This window comes from Anolis sagrei, chromosome 2 (genome assembly GCF_037176765.1).
Source record: "Anolis sagrei isolate rAnoSag1 chromosome 2, rAnoSag1.mat, whole genome shotgun sequence".
Taxonomy (NCBI): domain Eukaryota; kingdom Metazoa; phylum Chordata; class Lepidosauria; order Squamata; family Dactyloidae; genus Anolis; species Anolis sagrei.
In genome coordinates this window covers 134420773-134443762 of record NC_090022.1, presented here as the reverse complement: position 1 = coordinate 134443762, position 22990 = coordinate 134420773, and the positions used below count along the sequence as shown (strand labels likewise).

The window sequence follows — 22990 nt, the reverse complement described above, 5'->3', positions numbered from 1 at the left end:
TCTGCTTAGAATTTCATTAGTCAAGACAATAACTCCCCTCCCCTTGCCAGGCTGGTGCAACTATCATTCTCCCTAGTGTGCTGGAATTCATTTGGTTTCATTCATTCCTTATCAAGTTACCTGCATTTGAATTGATTCTCAAAATGTATTTAGAGAAGGGGAAAAAGTGGTAGGTTTTCAGGAAATAGCAAGTTCTTTTTTAAACCAGATAAAAATCATTTGGCCAAGGATGACAAAACACTTTTGGTTTTCTTTCAGTAGTAGTTATAAAACTAGGACCCAAAGAAAGCAAACTAGCTTAGGGAAGATGACAGTGAGGGAGCAAAACTTTTCATAGAAGGAGAAATGCAGTTTTTGTTGCAAATCTGACATGCCTTGCAAACTGTTCTTTCAGAAAGACATAAGGAAAAGGGAAGAAATGTAACAGCATTTTAAGGTTATTTTAGCATTATTTTTGTTAAATGAGATGCTAAATTTTGTGGATTGATCATGACAAAAGATTGTGCTAAAACAAATCAGTTAGATTTAAGAACACACCTTGTCCAAACCTTTCTGCCCTTCTTTTATGCTGCAACAGACTAACATACTCATCTTTTAATTATTACATAACAGATGTCATAATACCCTATGAAAATACCACCAAATAAAGCTAATTGCTTGAGTACAGTAAATGCAACCATGTCGGAAAGAATATCTTGGAGACCACAATTCAAGTTGCTGGCTTTAGCCTATAAAGCCCTAAACTGTTCCGGCCCAACTTATCTGTCCAAACGTATCCCTCTCGATGAAGCACCTCAAAGGTTAAGATCATTGGGAAAGGCCTTGCTCTCAATCCCACCATCCTCGCAAACATGACTGGCTGGGACAAGAGGCAGGGCCTTCTCAGTGGTGGCCCCATGTCTGTGGGATTCCCTCCCCAATTAAATCAGGTCAACCCTCCTTCCTCCTGTCCTTTAGGGAAAAAAACTCAAAACACGGTTGTGGGACCAAGCATTAGAGCAGTAGATGCAGCAACAAGAATGAAAGTGATTTTATGTGATCGACAATGAACTGATCTTGGATTATGATTTTGAACTTGCGTAATTCTTAAATGGTGGTTTTAATAACTGATGTTTTAACTGTTTGAAATTAACTATAATAGTTCGTTCATAATTTATGTGCTGACATCTAATGGTTGCCTGTTGTGAAGTTGCCCTGAGTCCACCACAGGTTGTTTACAAAATATTATTGTATACCTCCTGTTAAATCAAGTAATAGTTATTGTTATGTATCCAAAGAGACACCACATCTTGGCTTTTGAGAGACAAATGGAAACATATTATTTAATTAATTAACGATGCTTTTCCCACCTGTTTCTTGTTTGTTAGTTTATCAGATTTCTTCTATCCGCTACCTTTCTTCAAGGATTGGATTCAAGGCAGGAGTTGTAATGCCTTCTTCAAGATACTGTAAACCAAAATTTTTAAAAAAATCCTCAAATGCTTCTTTTGCAACCCCAGTCGAGCTTACAACAATTATTCTAAGCTCGATAAAGAGTTTCAAGTATTTTTCTTCTTTTCAACTCATATATTTTCTCTTGATATAATTTCTAGGTTAGGCGTATTTTCAGCTCTACCGTGACTGCATTTTAAAATAAAATAAAATTAAAATTAAGGCCAGATCCAGTGCAATCTTTCACTCAGTGCAAATTTGTTTTCACTCACCTAAAGTGGCAGAGATGCTAAGAAATGAAGTTACTGGGGTATCTAATGTGCATCATGGATCTATTGCACATCAGGGACCATATTACATAGCTTGCCATTTGCTTTGGTTCCATTGTGCTTCAGTCTTTTGTTGTCACAAGACAACAGGCCTCTACTTGATCCAGACATTGCACATCTTCACAATTATTTTTCCCGCAGTCACAAGCTCATCTCTGACTACAAAAGAAGATTCCAGCCAATATCACATTAATCATAATCTGTGTGTCAGGATTCGACATAGACTCCCAACTTCATTTGGGAGAATAGGCACCTTGTAACAATTTTGGTAAAGAGGACTTTTGTCTCTTTGCTCAAAGGTTTTCCAAAGCTTGAACACGATTCCTCTATTTCAGTTTCAAACATTCATGCTTTATTGCCCATTGCAAGGCAAGACTCTGCTGATCTTAAGTAGTTTTATTCAATATTCAGTGTAAGGATGGACTGTGGGATCTCTGAGTGGGAGGATGCCTGGCTCTACCCCCAGGCCTTGACCAGTCATGTCTCCTCCAGTGCTCTAATCCTATCATTTATTGCCATCTCCCCCTAACATTGTCCTTCCTCCACCTGGAGAACTTCCCATCTCTCTCATTGCACTGAGTCTTCCTATTCCTTTGGAGGATCTCTAACAGGCCCCCTTTTCCAATCCAGCAGAAAGCTTCTAAAATAGAGAAACTGCAGGTGTTGCTTGTCCTTGGAGCATTCCAGGCTAAGAGATAGGGTGACTTTGCTATGAAATGTTACTATTAATCATCTCCTTCTTCCCTTTTTCCAGAGAAGTGGTTACAACAATCTCTCTGCTTTGTTGACCTTTGTCAAGTCTAGTTTCACTGGTTTGCTGGGCTCTGACAATTACATAAGACAAATACTTTTAGGTAAAATCTGCCTGTACAAAATCTACCATCCACTATACCAGTGGTTCCCATTGGTCCTCCAGTTGTTTTGGACTTCAACTCCCAGAAATCTCAGCCATTTTACCAGATGTGGAATTGTGGGAGATGAAGTCCAAATATCAAAGGTTGGGAACCACTGCACTGGAGTTACTTTCCTGATCTACAGCTCCTAGAATCCCTCTGCCAACATGCCCGACATCATCTGTTAGAATCAGATAAAAAATGCCCCCAAACAGGTTTAGACCACAGCTTGAAAAAGTTACTTTTGGAATACACTTCTACCAGCCATGCTTATTAGGGTTTCGCGGGCTACAGTTAAAAAAATAATTTTTCCAAAAAATAAAATAAAAAATGAGTCCACATGTCTTACCACTGATTGAGTGGAATACCAGAATATGCAAAATTGCAAGGCAGCTTTATAGTTTGGAGGAAGTTACTCCCTCACAGAGTTATCCCTGCCAATTTTAGGTTAAATCCTAAACTTTATTTTCAGACATGCTCCACATCTATTAAAATAATTCTGTACCAACCATTCCGATCCTGCAATTCAGAATACAAAATCCCATTGAAATCGTGCATTAAACTATCTATCAGTAAATATCTCGACACTTATCAGGAAGCAATCTGTAATAAAATAAGATAAACTCTTTCAAAGTTTTCTAAGTTAAATTTAGAACACATCAGATTTCAGCTCTCCATTTCCCTTGCTGTGTTAACAGAAAACTGCCAGCTGGCTTTCTTAGGGATCTTTTTTATTATTGACATGTTTGTTTGTGTGTTTGTTTTTAACAGAAAGCAATGCTTTTTATCCATTATTCCATGGACGTGGTCCAGCGTTTAACAGAAACAAACTATGCACTCATATATACAATAATCCTTAGGTGTGAGATGATTGAAGTTTTAGATCTGAACATTTTCAAATAAGAAACACATGTTTTAAATAAATTCTGCCTGTGGAGAGCTGCTGTTTTTGAACTCTAGTAGCTGCTGCACTTAAGCATCCATGGTTAGTAGGAAAGGCACACTGGTGTAGATTTCTTTTCCTATCACTCTGCTAGAGGCCTGGCTAGAATTATGAACACAACTTGTTCATATTATAATGGGACAAACAACTCTCAGCACCATCCAAGGGCACCATTCGGTGAAAGAGATGGAAAGTCATCTACCTCCCTCACCAGATATACCTGTGCTGTCTTTCAGGCCATCTGATTTTTTTTTCCCTCAAGACTCCCTATCTCTCCAATTACCTTTCTTTTCAGTAAGCACAAAGAAATGCCTAAATATACATTTTTTCCTCTATCCCTGTTCCATTTTGAGGCTCTACTGGCTTCACATTTCAGAATGTTTAATGGTTTAAGTTTTTTTTTTCATGTCAGGAGCGACTTGAGAAACTGCAAGTTGCTTCTGGTGTGACAGAATTAGCAGTCTACAAGGACATTTCCCAGGGGACACCCGGATATTTTGATGTTTAACCACCCTTGTGGGAGGCTTCTCCCATATCCCCACAAGGGGAGCTGGAGCTGACAGAGGGAGCTCATCCGTACTCTCACCGGATTCGAACCTCCAACCTGTCAGTCTTCAGTCTTGCCGGCACAAGGGTTTAACCCATTGCACCACCGGGGGCTGCTTTAAGATGAATTTTCTCCTCTTCCATCCTTCTTCCCACCAAACAGATCCAAATCCAACATTTCAGAAACTCTGATGCATATTATTTATTATCTAGTATGTGAAACAATACAATCAAATCTCCATATGTCTACTCAGAAGACAATCCAATTGGATTTCAATCTTGGAAAACACAGCATTAAAATCTCAACTAAAAATGCTTGCATACTTCCAACAGATAGATTACCCCTTTTCCAGAATGATTTTTTTTTAAAAAAAATCTAAACCTAAAACACTTTTGGTCCCCAGCATTTCAGATTATGAATACTTGACCTGTATAGATATAGATATGGGAGTTCAGCTATTAATATTTAATGAGTTACTAACCAAAGAAAAATAAACCACACTTTGGTCCCACTTTGGGAAAAGGGCATTATATAAATGAAATAAGTACTAAATAAATAAAAATGAGCACTTTCCCATCTCATTATTGTGTCTTGACAAAGTGAAGACATCTACCCTTGCGTTTTGCTACTCTGCTGCTGAATATGCATGACATCTCACCATGCTAAAATAGTGGATGTGGCTCATAATGGGACATGCCACATTATCACAGGATGTCTATGCCCCACACCACTGGAGAAAGTGTACGGTTTAGCCTGTATTGCACCACCTGACATCCGCTGGGAAGGAGCAGCCAATAATGAAAGGACCAAGGCAGTGACATCTCCAGTCCATCCCCTATTCGCCAACACCTTAAATCAAGAAATAGCTTTCTAAGATCTAAAGAGATACTCGCAGGAACACCTCAGCAAGCAAGAGTCCCAAAGTGGCAAGCTAAAACCTGGAACCTCAAGCCATGGCTGATACTAAATGAGAGATTCTCTCCTGGGCTCACAGAAGACTGGGCGACTTGGAAGACACTGAACAGTCTGCACTCTGGCACCATGAGCCAGCCTTAAGAAATGGGGCTACAAAGTGGACTCCACGACATGTGAGTGAGGAGAAGAGCAAACCACAGTCCACTTATTACAATGCAGTCTGAGCCCTGCCACATGCACAATGGAGGACCTTCTTATAGCAATATCAGAGGCACTCCGAGCGACCAGCTACTGTCAAAGGACGTTTAGTATCATGCCAAGTTTGTCTTTTTAAATACATTTCAACTGTACCCTTAATTCGCTTCTGACATGATAAATAGAACCTCATTATTACTTACTGAAGAAATTATGTAGCCAATTATTTCCTGTACTGCTTCATTTATTTGCTGAATTTAGCACCTAGTCACGAGTTGTTTTGGAGGTTGTTTGGTTATAATCTGAGAATTTGGAGAATTTGTCTTTTATTGTCCAAGCTTTTGTCTTGCTGTGTAGGCTGGCTCAATCCCCTGTTTGTCTTCTTATTCATTTGAGTAATAATATGTTTTGTGATAAACTGAATTTTAGTTAGTGAAACTTATTATACCATGTCCATGCCCTGCCCCATGGGCCCTGATATTGTTAGGTAACTAATCTACTTTCTTGGTTACAACCAGGAAGCAGAGGCAAAACCCATAATGCAGGAACAAAGAGTGCTGAATCCCCAAGGGCAGTTTTCAGTCTGTCCTTCACAAGAGGCTTAAGAGGAGACGGAATGAAGGAAATATGGGGAAATAAGTAAAGCCTGGGTATGTGCAAGCCACTTTAAGCAAATCCTCCAGATTCTAAAGGGATAGTGCCAAGACAACAGCGGCATGGACTGGCAAGACTGAGCCTTCAACTGCTTCTTTTGTTGCTTTGTTGATGTTGTGTGCCACAAGTTGAGCCTATCACATTTTCTTGGTGATATGCACTCCAAAAATGTTTTCAGAGGGAACCTCAAGTGTAAAAAAGATAAAAAGGGATATTGTACTGTCTTAGAAGCTAAGTTAACAAATTGGTAGCATAAGCTCTTGTAGACCGAGGCTACTTCCTCAGATGCATCTGAGGAAGTAGACAATGGGTGCATCTACACTGTGGAATTAATGCAGTTTGAAATCATGGAAGTTGTAGTTCAACAAGATCTACTGCCTTCTCTGTTAAAGAGTGCCAGTGCCTCGCCTGACTACAACTCCCATGATTCCATGACATTATCGGAGCCCCAGTGGCACAATGGGTTAAAACCTTGTGCCAGCAGGATTAAAGACCAACAGGTAGGAGGTTCAAATCCAGGGAGAGTGCAGATGAGCTCCCTCTGTCAGCTCCAGCTCCCCATGTGGGGACATGGGAGAAGCTTCCCACAAAGATGGTAAAACATCAAAACATCAGGGCGTCCCCTGGGCAACATCCTTGCAGACAGCCAATTCTCTCACACCAGAAGCAACCTGCAGTTTCTCAAGTCGCTCCTAACAAAAAAAAAATGAGGTATTGAGTCATGGCTGTTAAAGTGGTGTCATCCTGCATTAATATCAAAGTGTAAATGTACCCATTTTCTACTGATTTTACACTTAATCCGTTTCTTTCATATGAAAGGGGCTATTACACCACACAGGAGACAGGGAACCCTGAATCTCAATTTGATTTACTTTGTTGCTGGTAATGAATTTGAAATTTTATGGACTGTTTTATTACCCTTTATCCCTGGTAACCACATGGTCAAGAAGGGATCTCTGCCTCCACCCAAAACATCTCAACTGACAACAGAAGTAATATTCAGGAGAGTAGGCCCTTGGCACTAACATTGTCAATTTTTTTCTCCTGTAGTGTTTTTAACTCCTTTGCTGATGAAGAAGTCAATGATGTTTTGAAAACTTGCATCATGTGTTTTGAACTTTATAGTTGGGCTAATAAAGTCATCACTGTTTTGTGGCTTTTGAATAATGTTCTCTTCAGAGGTTATTGTGTCTCCAAATTTCACATAAATGTGTGTGCCAGGAGCGAGGGTGGATGGTTATTGCTGTTTTGATTTCCTAATGCATGCTAGTGTGGGACCATTGAATCTTCCTTTGCATGTGGGTTTTGTGGATCACAACAGATGAGATCTGAACTAATTTGGACTGGATCAGTACTGGATCTGAATTAATAACTTGAGTTCTGAAATTGATTGTAGGGCTCCTTCACAGCTCTAGTACAATGTAGTAAAAAAGATCTTTGCTTATTGACTTCAGCATCTATTAAGCTACACCAGTCAACTAAGTCAGCTGTTAACTTTTCAGCACTAGATATTGCAAAACAAATACACTTAAAAGATTTTTAAGGAAGGAAGAGACCATAATAGGGTGTTTGGATCTAATGAACTAATTCTGTGGCAAGGATGAATGGATGCTACTTTACAAAGAATAATATCCTACATCCTGCACCATTTACAGTATTCTTAACTCTTCCCTGTTTTTATAGTGAGGATTGGAAGACTGGGTAGGGGAGCAGTGGGGCAGGAATCTATGTTTTTATTATGGGGTGGGGGAGAGAGATCTGAATGTATTAGGCAGCATGCCAGTAGCCATAGAAACTTAAGATTTTTCCATCTCCATTACAAGTTGAAGTAAAACCTTCATATAAAATTGAAGTGAAAGGGCACATTATTATCCCATTTTATAACATTTGCCTGGAAGTCAAACTTAAGAATACATCCCTTAATTTTCTTTCCTTTTTGCAAAATAGTCTGATACTCTGAGCAACACTAAGTGCCTTTTTTGTCTTTCAGTGCTCTTGTAACTAATATTAGCATGTCACAATTAATTATTTTCTATAATCTATATCAGTGGTTCCCAACCTTTTTTTTTTACCAAGAACCCCTTGACCAGGGATCACTTTGACCAGGGGCCACTTCACCAGAGGCCAATTTGATGAGGGACCACTTTGACCAGGGACCACTTTCCAACATTAGTACCAAAAAGGTTACTAATCAGTTTTTGGCCAACTTTAGATTCCATATATTCCAGTTCAAAGCAGATATTTTCTACCTTGATATTCTGGGGGCCCTTCCACACAGCTGAATAAAATCCCACATTATCTGCTTTGAAGTGGAATCTATGACAATGTAGACTCAGATAGCTCAGGGCCTTTTCACAGAGCCATATAACCAAGAATATCAAGGCTGAAAATCCCACAGTGACAAGGATGAAGTGGCAGCTGGCATCAAAGGAGCTGAAATAAAATAAAATAAAATAAAATAAAATAAAATAAGAGGAAGGAGGCTCGCAGACCAGATTTTCATCCTCGCGGTCCACTGGTGGCCCACAAATTAAGAACCACTGATCTATATGAAGATTTCTCCTGTTAGTGTAGGCATGGGCAAACTTTGGCCCTCCAGGTGTTTTGGGAGTTGAAGTCCAAAATACCTAGAGGGCAAGAGTTTGCCCATGCCTGTGTTAGTGCATAATGGGAAATATAAAGTGGAATTTTCCATATGGACACTTTGTGAATAGAGATCTTTGAATTCACTAGTTTTGAGATTCTGTCTACAAGCCTTCCTGGGTGATATTTATTCATTCATGATATTCCATACTAAACCTTAAGTCCCCTGATATGCCCCCAACATTTCACATTGCCCTTCATTCAGCTTTGTCATCACGCTTGGCAAGCTATTAGCAGCTGGTGACTCCCGAGTCAGTGGATGGTATATACACTCCAAATTTTAATTCAGAATTCAAAAGAACTATCCGAAGTGCTACATCTATTCTGGGACATGGTTCAACTTCTTTAAGAGTTCCTCTAAACTTTGGGCTAAAACCTACAACACATTTACAGTATTGCTGTCAAATAACCACTGTTAAAATATTTCCCAGATGCAAAACCCTAACTTTTCTGTCCTCTGTCACAGGGGGAATCTGATCAGATAAAAACCAAGGGCTCCTTCACCCAGTCAAGGCCAATTAATTGTTTGCATGTATGCAACAGCACAAAGTAATCCCAACCCAGAGAGTTTAAAGATAACCCAAGCATTTAAGATGATTAACTTCTATATATGCTGATCAAGAAGGAGAATTAAGTGTTGATCAGACATTAGTCAGAATTTACTTGGATATTTAATGTGTTCATAAGTGAACATATCTGTGGAAAATAGAATTGAACAAACACTAGATTTATGGTTCTTGAGTCTGATGTGTATTAGGTTACTCTTGTAAGTGTTCCATTGCACGTTTTTGCAATTTTGTGACAGACTTCCTTGACACCTCTGCTATGTAGATAAGTATACACAAAGTAGACCACAACTGACCATTGGTTAAACATTTTAATTGTTTAAAAGTAATGTTTCACTTTTCTGTGTAAACTATTTTTTGTATTGTCATCATTTTTTTCACTTGCTATTGGAGAAGAACATGTAATGAGTGATAGCTGAGGGCTCCCACATCAATTGGATAGTGACTCCATTATGACTTTCATTCTAAACTTGGAAGGAGCTATCCATGGTGCTGAGGAGGTTCACAACACTAACAGCTCCTTTATAATTCAGGCCCAATTATATAGAACCCATCGATTAATGCACTGAACATTGTGTTTCATTAGTTGTTAATTACTATTTGGTAAATTATTCACTACAATCTTACACAGTTCTACAAGCCACAGCTCTGTGTCCTTCCTGTTCCTGCATCCACCATCTCCTTCCCTACCAAGAACATATGCATGGCTCTTTAGTAGCTAGTAAAGTGAAATCACTAGGCAGCATCCAAATATGTTTATGTTAGCTGGATATGCAAAGATGACACAATAGTTATTATTATTATTATTATTATTATTATTATTATTATTACCCGCCCCCTCTCCCCGAAGGAATTCAGAGATGACCCCAGTAAATCGAAATAGATGACTTGTTCTTCAAGTATTTAAAGGAATATTTGGATACTATATGATGCATTAGATAGCTAGTTGGACAGACATGGGGATGAATGTGCTTGATATTCCCTTTTGCAACTATCATAAGATGTATGCAGGCCTAATATCACAGCAGACCTCTGAATATCATTTGCAAATATTCAATTAGACTTTCAAAATGTCCACGGCAGTGTTCCAATTTTGTTCATGCACCTAAAATATTCTTGGTAACCCTAAGACTTTGCTATGAACATTGTGAAAAATAAATTTCATATTTTTGTTTTCTACCATAAAGAAATTCACAGTCAAAATGCATAGATGTCTTTTTAAAAACCTGTATTTTCCACCCAAAGTTAGATTTTCTGATAGTTAAGCTGATATATTTTGAGTGGAAGGAAATACATTATTTTCAAACTATTGTTCTGGAATTTTATTCTAGTAGTAGTCCCTAGGTCCATGTAAAAGACATTAGTGTGAACACTGTATATTTATAAAAGCAACAAAAAAAAACCTATGTGTTGCTGTTTTTGATTTTCTTCTGCGCACCTTGGTGGTTTTTAATTTATTTCTCTTTTGAGACATTTGTTTTCCTGTTTAGACATCCACATATGGCAAAAGAGTTAGTGCTGGGCAGTATATCCGAACATCCTTCTGTAGAACAAATAATCAATTTGCCGCTGTTCTTTGACTTAGTTTCCCATTCTGATATGAAAATGAGATGAAAGCCAGACTGGCCCTTCAAAGATTATTCTTCCCAGTGCACAATATGCATCCATTTGGAGCCACAACATCCTGGAAAATTCGGTATATATACTACTTTAAAAAGACATAAACTGACTTTATTCTGTTCTAATAATTGACTACCCATTTCCACTGGAGTAGACCAGAACCTTATTATTATTATTATTATTATTATTATTACTATTATTTATAAACTATTTTTTCTTTCCACTAGGAGATTCATGTTGGTGTCACACTTTTTATACATGTATCAGTTCATAACACAGTAATTCAGTTTTACTAGCCAACCTGAGGTTAAACCAATCCCTTATAGGAGTTACAAACAGAGACATAAATTGTAATGACAATTTACATAGGGACACAACATTTTATATTTTTAAAATATATGATCTTTTGCTTATTTCACACAAACTCAGGTGTTTCTCATTCTGTTCTTGTGACACTACTACACAATGTAGGCAACACACTAATATGTTGCAACACACTGTTTGGAAAGCTCTGCAGTAGATCTGAGATATCTAACATATTGCATGTATTTTAATAGATAAAGACACACAGAGATGTGTTACTAGAAATCTCGTGTCACAATTATTCTTAAAACTTCCATGGAAGATTGGATATTAAGTAACGGATGGAAAGATGGCAAAAGATTAAGATCATTTAATTCAATGGTGTTGCTTCCATTATTTTGCTGCCTAAGGGGAAGGCAAAACTACTTTATACTGAATCAGGCCATTGCTCCATGCAGACCAGGACTGCCAATTCTGAGTGGCAGAGCCTCTCCTAGATTTTAGACAGGATTCCCTCCTTGCCTTTACCAGATTTCTGGCATTCCCTGTGGTTTCCTAACCCAAGACTCACTAGCCAAACCAGACTTGGCTGAGCTTCAAAAATCAGGCAAGATTGGATGTGTTCATAGGTAGTTTAGGGGCACGGGACAGACTGGGTGGCACAAAATGTATGCAAGTTCAATAACATTTGCAGTGATAAAACACATCAGAGTAAAAGGGTAGCATGTAGGCCAAGGCACAATGATTACTAGCCTTGGTGCCAGAAAGGGAAACCTAAAAAATAAATCCTGAGACATAACTGAATCCCACATTTGGTAAGAAAACAGCCAAGTTGTATAGAAAAGATTGGCCTATTAACATTCCAGGGTATCTTCAGGCCAGTTTTGATCAGGGACTGTTTCCAGTGGCAGATGGCAAGTGTACTTTGAGTTTTGGACTAAAGTTTAACTTTCCTCTTCCCACCCCCCACCCCCAAACTGAACACATTGGGCATATATCTTGAAGTCTATACTAAAACCCAGAAAAGATTCACTGTTCCCACTGATACTGAAGCCACCATTTGCTGTACCTCTGACTGCTTCACATGGCAATAAGGAATATATAGCCAAGTTTTCAGAATACTCTTTATCATTTACCAATTTGGGAGGGTGTTGCAGGATTTGGGTCTCATTTCCAAAGGTATCACAATGGTTAGGACATATTAAGATGAGCCAGAGCCTTGAAATTGGGTATGTTGGTATCCAAGCGATCCAAATTACTAGAAAATCTGAATATTGGAATGTTTAGATTTCTCCCCTGAAAGAGAACACTCAATAATACTTCAGTGCACTCAGATGAGATAGGAAGCTGAAATTTCCTAGGCATAGTGTACACAATGTACCATTACAACCACCATTTCCTTGTATTATTAGGCAAACAAGCTGCATTTGACCAGTTGATGTTATCACGAGTGCTTAGGCAAGTTGGTATCTCCAGGGTTTGTTTTGCTCAGAGCTTACCTTTGTCCCTGTTATAAATTTCCCCTTCTCTCTTTAATAGTAAAAGGAAACAATCTCTTCCAGCTTTGTCATTAGAATGAAAGGAAACCCCTGTTCCTTTTGGATTTGATTTCCCTCCTGCCCTGTTACAGGTAAAGTTACAGCTTGCTAAAATCATAGGTTTCAGGAGGAGGAGAAGGAAAAGATTGCAGGGGGCTCATTTTCTCTCCACTCTTTTCCCCCCTCTTTTTGATACATCCTTCCTTCCGCCCCTCTCAATCAATTAGTAGGCAAAGACTTCCGAAAAGCCTGTTCCTTCCTAACCTTTCACAGGCTTTTGTGGTAATGACCCTGGAGAGATCAACCTGGACCTTTGTATGGGGTTTGTTACCCTCCCAGGGCACTGTAAGGTGACCTTCCCTGATTCCCCCTTTTCCTTTCCTACCTCCTCCTGCAGCCCTCTTGCGTTCTCAGGAAGGAGGGAGCAGGGGAGAGCTAATGTTCTCAAAATGGCTAGATCCCATTAGATAATGTTTCCTTTCTGGTGTCGCTTGAAACTGAGGGTACGTGCAGAGAGAGCAGAGGCTTGCTGCTTTTAATAAGCAACATCCAGTTTACCTGAAGTCTTGATGAGGGAGGGAGAATACTTTCTGTTTCTAATTTCTCTCCTCTTTATGGTTACCTCCTGGCCTATTCACCAGGATGCTTCCAAATCCTTAGGTCACTTGTTGGAATCACATTGCTGCTATAATTTGCTGTATATATAACAATATAATATAATGACACGTGTACACTTTACACATCTGTATATGCGCTTTATCTTTCTAGGCCCTCTCCTGCATTTTGGCCCTTTTGGGGGGAGGGACCCAGCAAATATAAGTGCACCTTAGCATGCATTTCCACATACAGGTTGGGTGTCCCTTATCAGAAATGCTTGAACCCAGAAGTGTTTTGGATTTTTTTTTATATAGTGGAATACCAATACTTACATATTCTATGTATATAATGAGACATCTGGGACATGGGACCCTAAACACAAAATTCGTTTATGCTTCCTATATACCTTATGTTCATAGCCTGAATGTAATTTTACACAATATATTTAATAATATGAAAAATGGCATGTATACACTGAACCATTAGAAAGCAAAGGTGCCACTATCTCAGCCATCCAGGTGGATAATTTTGGATTTGGGAGTATTTCAGATTTCAGAATTTCTGATAAGGAGTGCCCAACTTGTATCTGACAACAGCTCTATTAGTGAAGGTGACATTATCACCCAATGTGCCTGGAAATTTACATATTTCTGTGTTTGTGTTTTATGGTTTATGCAGACAGGACTGTTCAGACGCATGCAGCATTAAATGAAAGATATGCATTTGGATTTCTTGATGATCCCTGAAAGTCTAAGAGCAGGATGCCATCTTTTTGCAGCTGGTTGCTGAAGAACAGCCAATCATTACCAGGCTACGTACAGCTCCATATGATTTCCCTACCTAATACATTGTCAATGGAATTTAGCCTTGGCCCTGAGTTTGAAAATCAAACAAAAATAATTCAGGAAGAGAGGGGGGAAAATCCAGCTTTTGAACAGTGTCCATCCCCCCTGTCCCACAAAAATGTTTTTCATACAGTGGATGAGATTAAACAAACTGGGATTTGAATGCCACCAAGGTAGATGTCATGGTGGGGTTTTTTGCAAGAGGGGCAAGAAGCAGGATTTTGCCTTCCTTGGCTCTGCTCATAAAGGGCACTGTGACGGATGGGCATTTACCAATGATGTCACTTGGGGAAGAGAGGATGGTCCCATTGGCTGCCATTTGTTTCCAAACACCAAGAAAATGTCGCAGGCACTGGACATTCAATTTTCCTTCCATTTTTCATTCACTATGGACCTCTTCACAAAGGGCTGATTTCTGCGGCATATGCTGGCTCCTCCCTACTTCATCAACGGAGCCCACCAGCTCCCATCAAATGATGTGGTGGGGCTCCATGGGTGAAGTAGAGAAGAGCTGGTGCATGCCGCTGCTGTGGCAACATGGGAGGCTTCCCATGTTGTCATTGAAATCCATGGGGGGAAGCAGTGTAATTGACTCTCCGCCCCCCCCCCCCATGGGATTGCCTTCAACTGAAGCTGAGCAAAGTGGGACATGGGATGCCAAGTTTCCCCATCCCCTCCCCCATGATGACCTGCAACATTTCCATCAGCCATTTGACACAGTAATATGTTTATGCAAGTCCAGATATTAAAAAAATGAAACATTTAAAATCTGAAAAACTTGTGGCCCCAAGCATTTTGGAGGGGGCGGTGCAGTGGACACAACTATACTAAATGTCAGGGAAAACTTTTACCTTTACCTAATTCATTTTCCATTAGAACATCTATGCAGGTGTCTCAGAAACTTCACTTCATCACACTAGAGAAAAAATCCACTTAAAATCCAGTATCTGCCTCCTGCAGAATTCTGGGGTTTGTTGTTTCGTGAGGGTGTTAAAGTCTACAAACTCTAGAATTCTGCAGGAGGCAGAAACCGGATTTTAAGTGGATTTTTTTCTCTAGTATGATATACTAACTAGACAGACTGCAAAGAGATAATCACCTAGTCATAGCAACTAAGAAATTGTACTACATACAAATAATGCTCCATTTAGAACAACAGATATTCATGAAAAAGGAAAAACACACCACAGGAGCACTTTAAGGAGTGGATTAACATGTAGATCTGCCCTTATTGCTGTATCTCCCAGCAGGAAATACTTTTCCCCTACAAGAGCAATAAGATGCTCTTGTGAGTGACTACATTGAACCTTGCTTCTCAGGCCCCTTCCACACAGCTGAATAAAATCCCTCAGCTGAATAAAATCCCACATATATGGAAGTGGGGACTCAGATAATCCAGTTCAAAGCAGATATTGTGGGATTTTCTGCCTTAATATTCCAGGTTATATGGTTGAAGAGCCAGACTACAGTTTGGAAAAAAAACCAAATTTCTTTTTTTATTATTATTAATTTTTATATAGATTACAACGAAAGAGTGAGAACAATAAAGTATAGGAAAGTGAGGAAATAAAGAAAAACAAGAAAAAAAGAAACAAAAAATATATACTAAAATCCCAAACAACCCCTAAAAAAATAAACAAATAAAAAAGGGAAAAAATAAAAAAAATCTACAAAAATACACAAAAAACACACAAAAAAAGAAAAAAAACTGACTTCCATTCCATCTTCTTGGATCATATCTTCTTATTATTCAAAAATATAAAATAAATTCAAAAAGAAATTATCTCTCTTGTTTCTTATTTTCCCAAATTGTCCAGATATTCATGGAGATTATCCCAATTCGTTCTTCTTAGTATCATACCTGTATTTTTCTTCAACAAAAAAGTCAATTCATCCATGTCCTTTATTTCTCTGATTTTTTCCACCCATTCCTGTACGGGTGGTACTGAGTCTTTCTTCCATTCTCTAGCAAAAACAATTCTAGCGGCAGTCGTCATATATGTAAAAAGTTTATCCTCTTGTTCAGTCAGTTGTAGATCTAAATCTGTAAAACCTAACAAATAATACTCCGGTTTTCTTATGAATGTTCTTTTTAAAATCTTTTGTGTCTCTTCATGAATTACCCTCCAAAACTTTACTGCTTCTTTGCAAGTCCACCACATATGGTAGAAGGAACCAACCTGTTCCAGGCATTTCCAACACTTATCAGAAACTGTTTTATACATTTTAGCCAATTGTTTCAGTGTGGTGTACCATCTGTGGAACATTTTTATCCAATTTTCTTTTAAATCCATTGCGTATGTATATTTTAATTTTTTGTTCCACATCTGTTCCCACTCCCTCATTTGTATTGGTCTTCTTAAATTTTGAGCCCACTTTATCATACAGTTTTTAACCTCCTCTTTTTCAGTCAGCCAGGTAAATAATATGTTATAAATATTCGATATCACTTTCTTTTCTAATTTTAAAATTTTATCCCATGCTGTTTCCTCCCAAGAGAAGCCAATTTTTTTATCTTGATTGTAATATTCTTTAATTTGCATATAATGTAACCAAGTAATATTAGAAAAAAATTTGTTTTAATTCCTCATGAGTCTTAACATTGTTTGTATCTTTATTTAACAAATCTTTGTAGGTTGGCCATTTTCTCCATCCTAAAAGTCTTCGCTGATTTGCCTCCATAGGAGAGACCCATAAAGGTGTTTTAGAATAAAGATGTCTTTTATATTTTTGCCATACTCTTAATAGGGATGCTCTCACAAAGTGGTTACCAAAACTCTTTTCTTTCTTTTCCCTTTCGTACCATAAATAAGCATGCCATCCTACTCTTAAGTCGTTCCTTCTATATTTAAGAAGTCTTCTTTGTTCAACAAGATCCGTCAAAAAAACCAAATTTCTATGCATACTGCACATATCTCATTTGTAGTAGAAAAAAATGAAAAAACAACACAATATTTAAAGTGAATAACAATTTTAACCAATATAAACTTGCCAGTATTTCAATGGGGACTGTAGGCCTGCTTTGGGCTGATGAGATACTCATGTTAATTAGAATTGTTGTTATTGTGTACTTTCAAGTCATTTCAGACTTAGAGCAACCATAAATTTAAAGATTAGCGTGGGGGTTGGATAAATGACCTTGGAAGGCCTCATCCAACCTACGGGCCTTACTTTAGGGACCCGTGCTGTAAAAGCTTGTTTCACTATCACTGAGCTCTGTTTAATTTTAGGGGGGTCCTTCACAGCTTTTACATGGCAAAGGGTAAAGTAATTGTTCTATTGTATTTTGTTTTTTAGGTGGATTTTTTTTTTGCCAGCAGTGGTAAGTATGGTTGGTGCTACCCAGTGTAGTAATACATGGTGCAACTTCCATGGATCTCCTCCCATATCACAGCAAACCACAATATTGTAGCTAAAATATCAGGATATTTGACAAAGCTAATTTAAAAATCCAGCAGCAATGAAAACAATAAAGCTTATAGCAAGTGTAGAAAAAAGCATGTGATTCAAAATGCCATTGTACTTGAATAATAAAGACAACTTTGAAAAGTGCATGTACTTTTGGAGGTTCAAAAAGTAAATAGACAGAACGTTTAGTGTTGTAGGTATATTGATACAGTATGCTGAGCTTAAAAATAAAATGAAATTTTAAAGTACATTTCTGCATCAATACTGCACAAAAATATTGATAGACTCTCATTTTGCAATCCCTCTTTCTGATGGTATCACCCAGTGCAGTTTGTAACCCCTTAGTGGGGAGGTGAATGTTTGCCAGGGATTGTTCCAGTTCACTCCCATGTCAGTACATCAAACTAACATTGGGGTAAAATAATAACTGAATCAACAAATCTTTCAAGGAAACAAGGGTATTTTAAAGATTGGTTTCACCTTTTTTAATTTAGATTGGATCATTCCGATGATATTTTCAGCACTTAAAATGTCGGAACTTTTTCACAAGTCATAATTTTTTCAGTTTGTATTTTCCCCCCACATCTTTCAATAAGTTGCTTAAATAGAAACAGAAATGCAGAGTGTAGGATGGGATGACTCTCCTTTGATTCCTTTGGAAAAGAACAAACTAATTGAGGTCTTTGAGTGTTGTTCATCTAAAACAGTAAACAATAAGGAGACTTATTTTAAAATGAAATACATATGCAGATCAGAGCATTTTTTTTCATTCATGATTAACTTGATGGGAATTTTAAATGCTGCTTTCATGGTCACTTACAAACACACTCTGTTGGTGCCCAGGCCTTTTCTGTCTTTAAAATGGTTCTAAACCTGAAGCAAATGAATGTTCTAACAATCCATAAAACTTTAAGGGAAGCCAATAGATTATCCCAACCATTTTGCCTCTTTTAAGTCAGTCTCGGAGATGATGACCCATTTCCTCTGGAACCAGCAGGTGAGCACACTGGAAAATGCTTGTATAAACAAATGCTGCCTCCATCACCTACCACCCATCCAGGCTGTGAACATGTCCTCAGAGAAGTTTTAAGCCGGGCTATGGAGAGTTCATGCTCATTTTTTATCTGTACATCACTATTCTGGAACAGTCTGCTCACAAAGCTGGGCTGCTGTGATTTGCACACCCCATAGTCCAAGGGCCAAAGATTCAAATCACAGTTGGGCATTAATAAATACATGATGTATGTATCCATTACAGGCACCCGTTTGGCTCATGACAAGAAAGGGAATAGACAAGACACACTTAAAATGATATTCAATATCTATTTCTTTTTCAAAAAAATTATACCAACACTATCATTGCACTTTCCGGACTTGTTTCCTTATCAAAGAAGCTATCGAGTGTCCTTTAGGGCTACTAGAAAAGTCAACACACAAGTAGAGGACCTGCTCAATGTGCCCTCCTCTTTACCCAGACTCTAATAAAGATGATTAAATTACATGTCTTTTCCTCCCATTGAAATCACAGCTCACTGCTCCAATATTAGAGCTCAGGAAATAAGGCATGACAACTTCCCTCATGAAATTTTAGAAGGCAGAGCAGGGGTCCGAAGGACAGGGTTGCAGCTGCAGGACGGGGCTGCTCTAATTAAGAATTCACCCTGCTGAGTAAAATCTAATCTACCTCGAACAGAGAAAGGAACTCGGGTTGCCTCAAGCTGTCACCTATCTGCTCCCTCCCATCTCACTTCAGCCCCATGCAAACTCCCTTTCAGTTACCTAAGCTGCTCTCACTGTGGCTGGATGAAGGGAAGTTCACCTCAGAAAGTGTTCCCATTGCACTTAGGAGCACATTAAGAACAATCATCCTGAGCCTAGGGAGCTGTTGAGCTTCTAATACAATCTCTGCTTCGTTAACAGGATGAAGACAAAAATGTAAGATGCAGCAAGGAAGCCATGAAACAATCCATCACTTTATTGTGTCATTTGGAGAAGTTGCCACCGGCAAGATTTTTGGAAGAAAACATGAAGATGGAGTTACTTTTTGTGATCCTCTTAATTAATAGTGCACCTCATTCAAAATTGTGCCTCAACTTTCCATCTACACCAATGCAACTGAATGTGCTAAATGTCCCTCATGGATAGCTAACCTGCCACACACATGTGCTCACTGATACTACGGATGTGACCACAATCAGTAGAGCACAAGGCTTTGAAACAAAGCCTGCCTACAACTTCTGCCTTACATCTTCTAACTTCTTCTCCAGCATCTGCATGCTGCCAGGCCAACTCAACAGTTTCCTAGGGTAGAATGAGACATTACACCATGAGTATGGCACAAAAATGCCATTTTGTATCCAGCCTCCACTCATCTTAATATTTAGGCATACTGATCCATGTCATAATCTATGAATTTTCCATTATTGTATGTCCCAGCGGTATGAGACAGTGGGATGATGAGAGGAATTAACATGTGGCTGCCACTTTCATTATAAAGAAAACTCTACTGAGCCCAATGCTAGTGACATCTTGCTCATTTTGCCCATTTTGCTATTGCCCAATTTATTTCTGAAGAATTCTGGGAAATGTAGTTTAGGGAAGCTGAGGACCTCTCTGGCTGAGAATTTCAAAAAGCCCCACCCTAAACTGCATTTCCCAGAAACCTGCAGGAGCAAAGCGAGTGATAGAAAAGCAGGCACCTCTGCTTTAAAACGCTAATGTAACACTGGACTTGTCCTGTGAAATTCTGGCTTAAAATGTGACCTTATCTAAACAGATTCATTCATAAACTGTTCAGGAAACATTTTTGATTGTACTACTTTCACTTCACAAGCGATGCTGCTTTTCCTTACACAAGATAACCCTTCACTTTTGTGACAAAAAGTAAAGCAGACATCAAAATGTTAGTAAGCAATGGTTCTCTATCTCAATCGGTTTACTTGAAACCATCTACAAGACATGAAAAAGTATTGTCAAGGTTCCCCCATTTCCTCCCTGATCATATTAAAGCCAAGCTGTTTCCAGAGTAGGCCTCTGATCACTTATTTTTCACCCCTTCTTGCCTTCTTGTGTATTTAATTAAGTTGACATTCAGACATGGTTGGGGGACACCATTCAACTGATTTACATGGGCTGGAGGATAGGATGTCATTTGAAGCTCATTATTCTACCTGAAACTACTGATCGATACAGCCAAATAAATACATCTCTAGCTGTTCAAAGAACTGCGAAGGAAATGGAACCAAGAAGGATATAGGGAACGAAAGTGGCTGAGAGACCTCACAGATAACACCATCAAATCTCATGACAGTGTCTGTAACCTTAGAGCTGTCGGACTCTAATAAAGTTTGCTGATTAAGGTAAAGTCAATGCCATTTTAGTTTGGGTGGGGGTGAACTTTCTGCAGTCACCCATGGTGTTTCCTGGAAATTGTGATCCTATTTTTGCATAGCAGGAGGTTTGATTTCATGATTATAAGAAATAACATTTGTGTTTTTAATTGTAGATGTAAGCTCAAATGGATGGCAGGTTTTGCTTGAAAAAAATGTAAAAAGTTATTCTCCCAGTTTCATAAAGGCATCCTTAGGATAAGACTTTTCTCAAAGATCAAGATGGTGTTCACGGTACATCTTTCAGCTGTTCCTTACATTTTAGGTTTTAGAATAAGGAGGTAGGTTAGGCTGTGATAGCAGCATTTTCAGTGACACAGTGATGTCCTTGTTAACACATACCATTTTCTATAAATGTATACTTTCTCTTTTTTAAAGTATAGTTTTTCAGAAGCTGGTTGACTTTCAAAAACAAGTGCAACACTCGAAACAATATCCATTTACCTTCACACATTTAGGAGGGATTCTACTTTCTTAGCTAAAGGAAGGTGCTCAAGATGATGGCTTCATTAAAATAATCACTTCCAGTGTCTAGCAACTGTTGTTTCCATTGATCACAACTCTGGCCCCAGTCAAATCTCAACATGTAGTTAGCTCAAAGGGAAAGGGAAAGCTTCCAAAGTCCATTTCACAGTCAATGTGGAGGAGGGCAAAGGGAGATGTATTACAGTGGCCCTTAGTATTTGCTGAGATTTAGTTCTGGGACCCCCATGGATACCAAAATTCATGGATGCTCAAGACTCATTACATAAAATGGCATAGTGAAATGGTGTGCCTTCCATAAAATGATAAAATCAAAGCTTGCCTTTAAAAAAAGAAATGTTTAAGCTGTGAACCCATGGATACAGAATATGTGAATACAGGGGGTGGGCTGTATTATGCAGACTTCCTCGATGTTTAATATGAAGTTCCTAGATACTTGAGATATTCACCTTCTAGCATGAGCAATGGTCTTGGTTTATGTAGGACCAAATATTTTGAGGGATCTAGGGTAAGGCAGGTATTGCATGATTGGCAGACAGCCTGTTGGGGATAGGTTCAAGGTCATTCAGTGTGTTTCCTGGATTGATAGCAGGGATTTGGTCCTTCTGCTTACATTTCTTCCTGTTCCTAGTCTGATAACCTCTAGCTTCTGGAGTCTTTAACTGGCTGTCTAACACAGAGAGGTTCATAGCTCCAAAGTTATGAGAAGTTCTTTATAGCTGCTCACTTGCTCTCACTGTTCCCAGAAAGCAGCACAGTACATTGTTCATTTACTCCCAGACATAACTCCCATTCCAGTTCCTATCAACACTGAAACGGCTTTTCTATAACGGCCAAGGCTTTAAACACTTTGGCTTCAGTTCCTTTTATTGTAGCCTGGGGCATCTCCCAATTAAACCCTACTAGCCACTCGATATGCTCACCTCCCTGAACTGTCTTATACTGGAGCCCAAACACACAGTCCTGCTATTATCACGTTAAAACACAAGCACATACACTCACCACAGAAAACATTATTAGGATTATTTGCCAACAGTCCATGGCTACCGTCCAATCCTCTTTCACATAGTTCCAGCAACACTCAAATCCTCACACCCCCGAAGCAAACTCAAATTGCCTTATAAGCCTTCACAGTCTGTGCTGTGAAGGAAACTTTTGTTGATGCAGTGGTTTTTAACCCATTCTTGATTCTTCAGGCATTGGCTTCTTAAACATAAGTTGCAATCAATAATTGGTGATTAATTAAATGAAGGATGTATTGCTTCCCATTCATAGTTTCTCTAATTGAATTTCTGGAAACTGGTAGGCTACAGTAAGAAAGCAATCTGAATAACAAACTGAATTGAGCAATTGACAGCAATCTGGAAAGCACAAGAATGAGAATACACTTTAAATTACAAAATATTAATTAAATGGGGGAAAGTATATTACTCCAAATCCAGGTATAATTCAGAGGCGCTGTGGATAAATACTCCTGACTGCCCTTTAACAGGCTGGTATTCTTCCCTTCTCAATTAACACAAATATATGTAAGAAAGCATTACTATACTAGCTGGCCAATGTGGATGAAGGCAAAAAGCCTACAGTCCTCATTTCTACTAAATGATCATTTTGTGCACATGATTATGCATTACAAGCTTACAAAAAGTTCCCTCTTTGTCCAATAGGCTGACTTGTAGCTTGCATCCCAA

The 22990-nt window shown here is 38.7% G+C and overlaps 1 long non-coding RNA gene across 1 annotated transcript in view; it reads left to right on the top strand.

The window, feature by feature from the left end:
• LOC132766610 (uncharacterized) overlaps positions 1 to 20452 on the top strand; it is a 28964-nt gene extending 8512 nt beyond the window's left edge. The window contains exon 2 of the long non-coding RNA XR_009630516.2: positions 19348 to 20452. This is a non-coding gene — a long non-coding RNA (uncharacterized lncRNA). The remainder of the gene's footprint in view (positions 1 to 19347) is intronic.
• The last annotated feature ends 2538 nt before the right edge of the window (positions 20453 to 22990 follow it).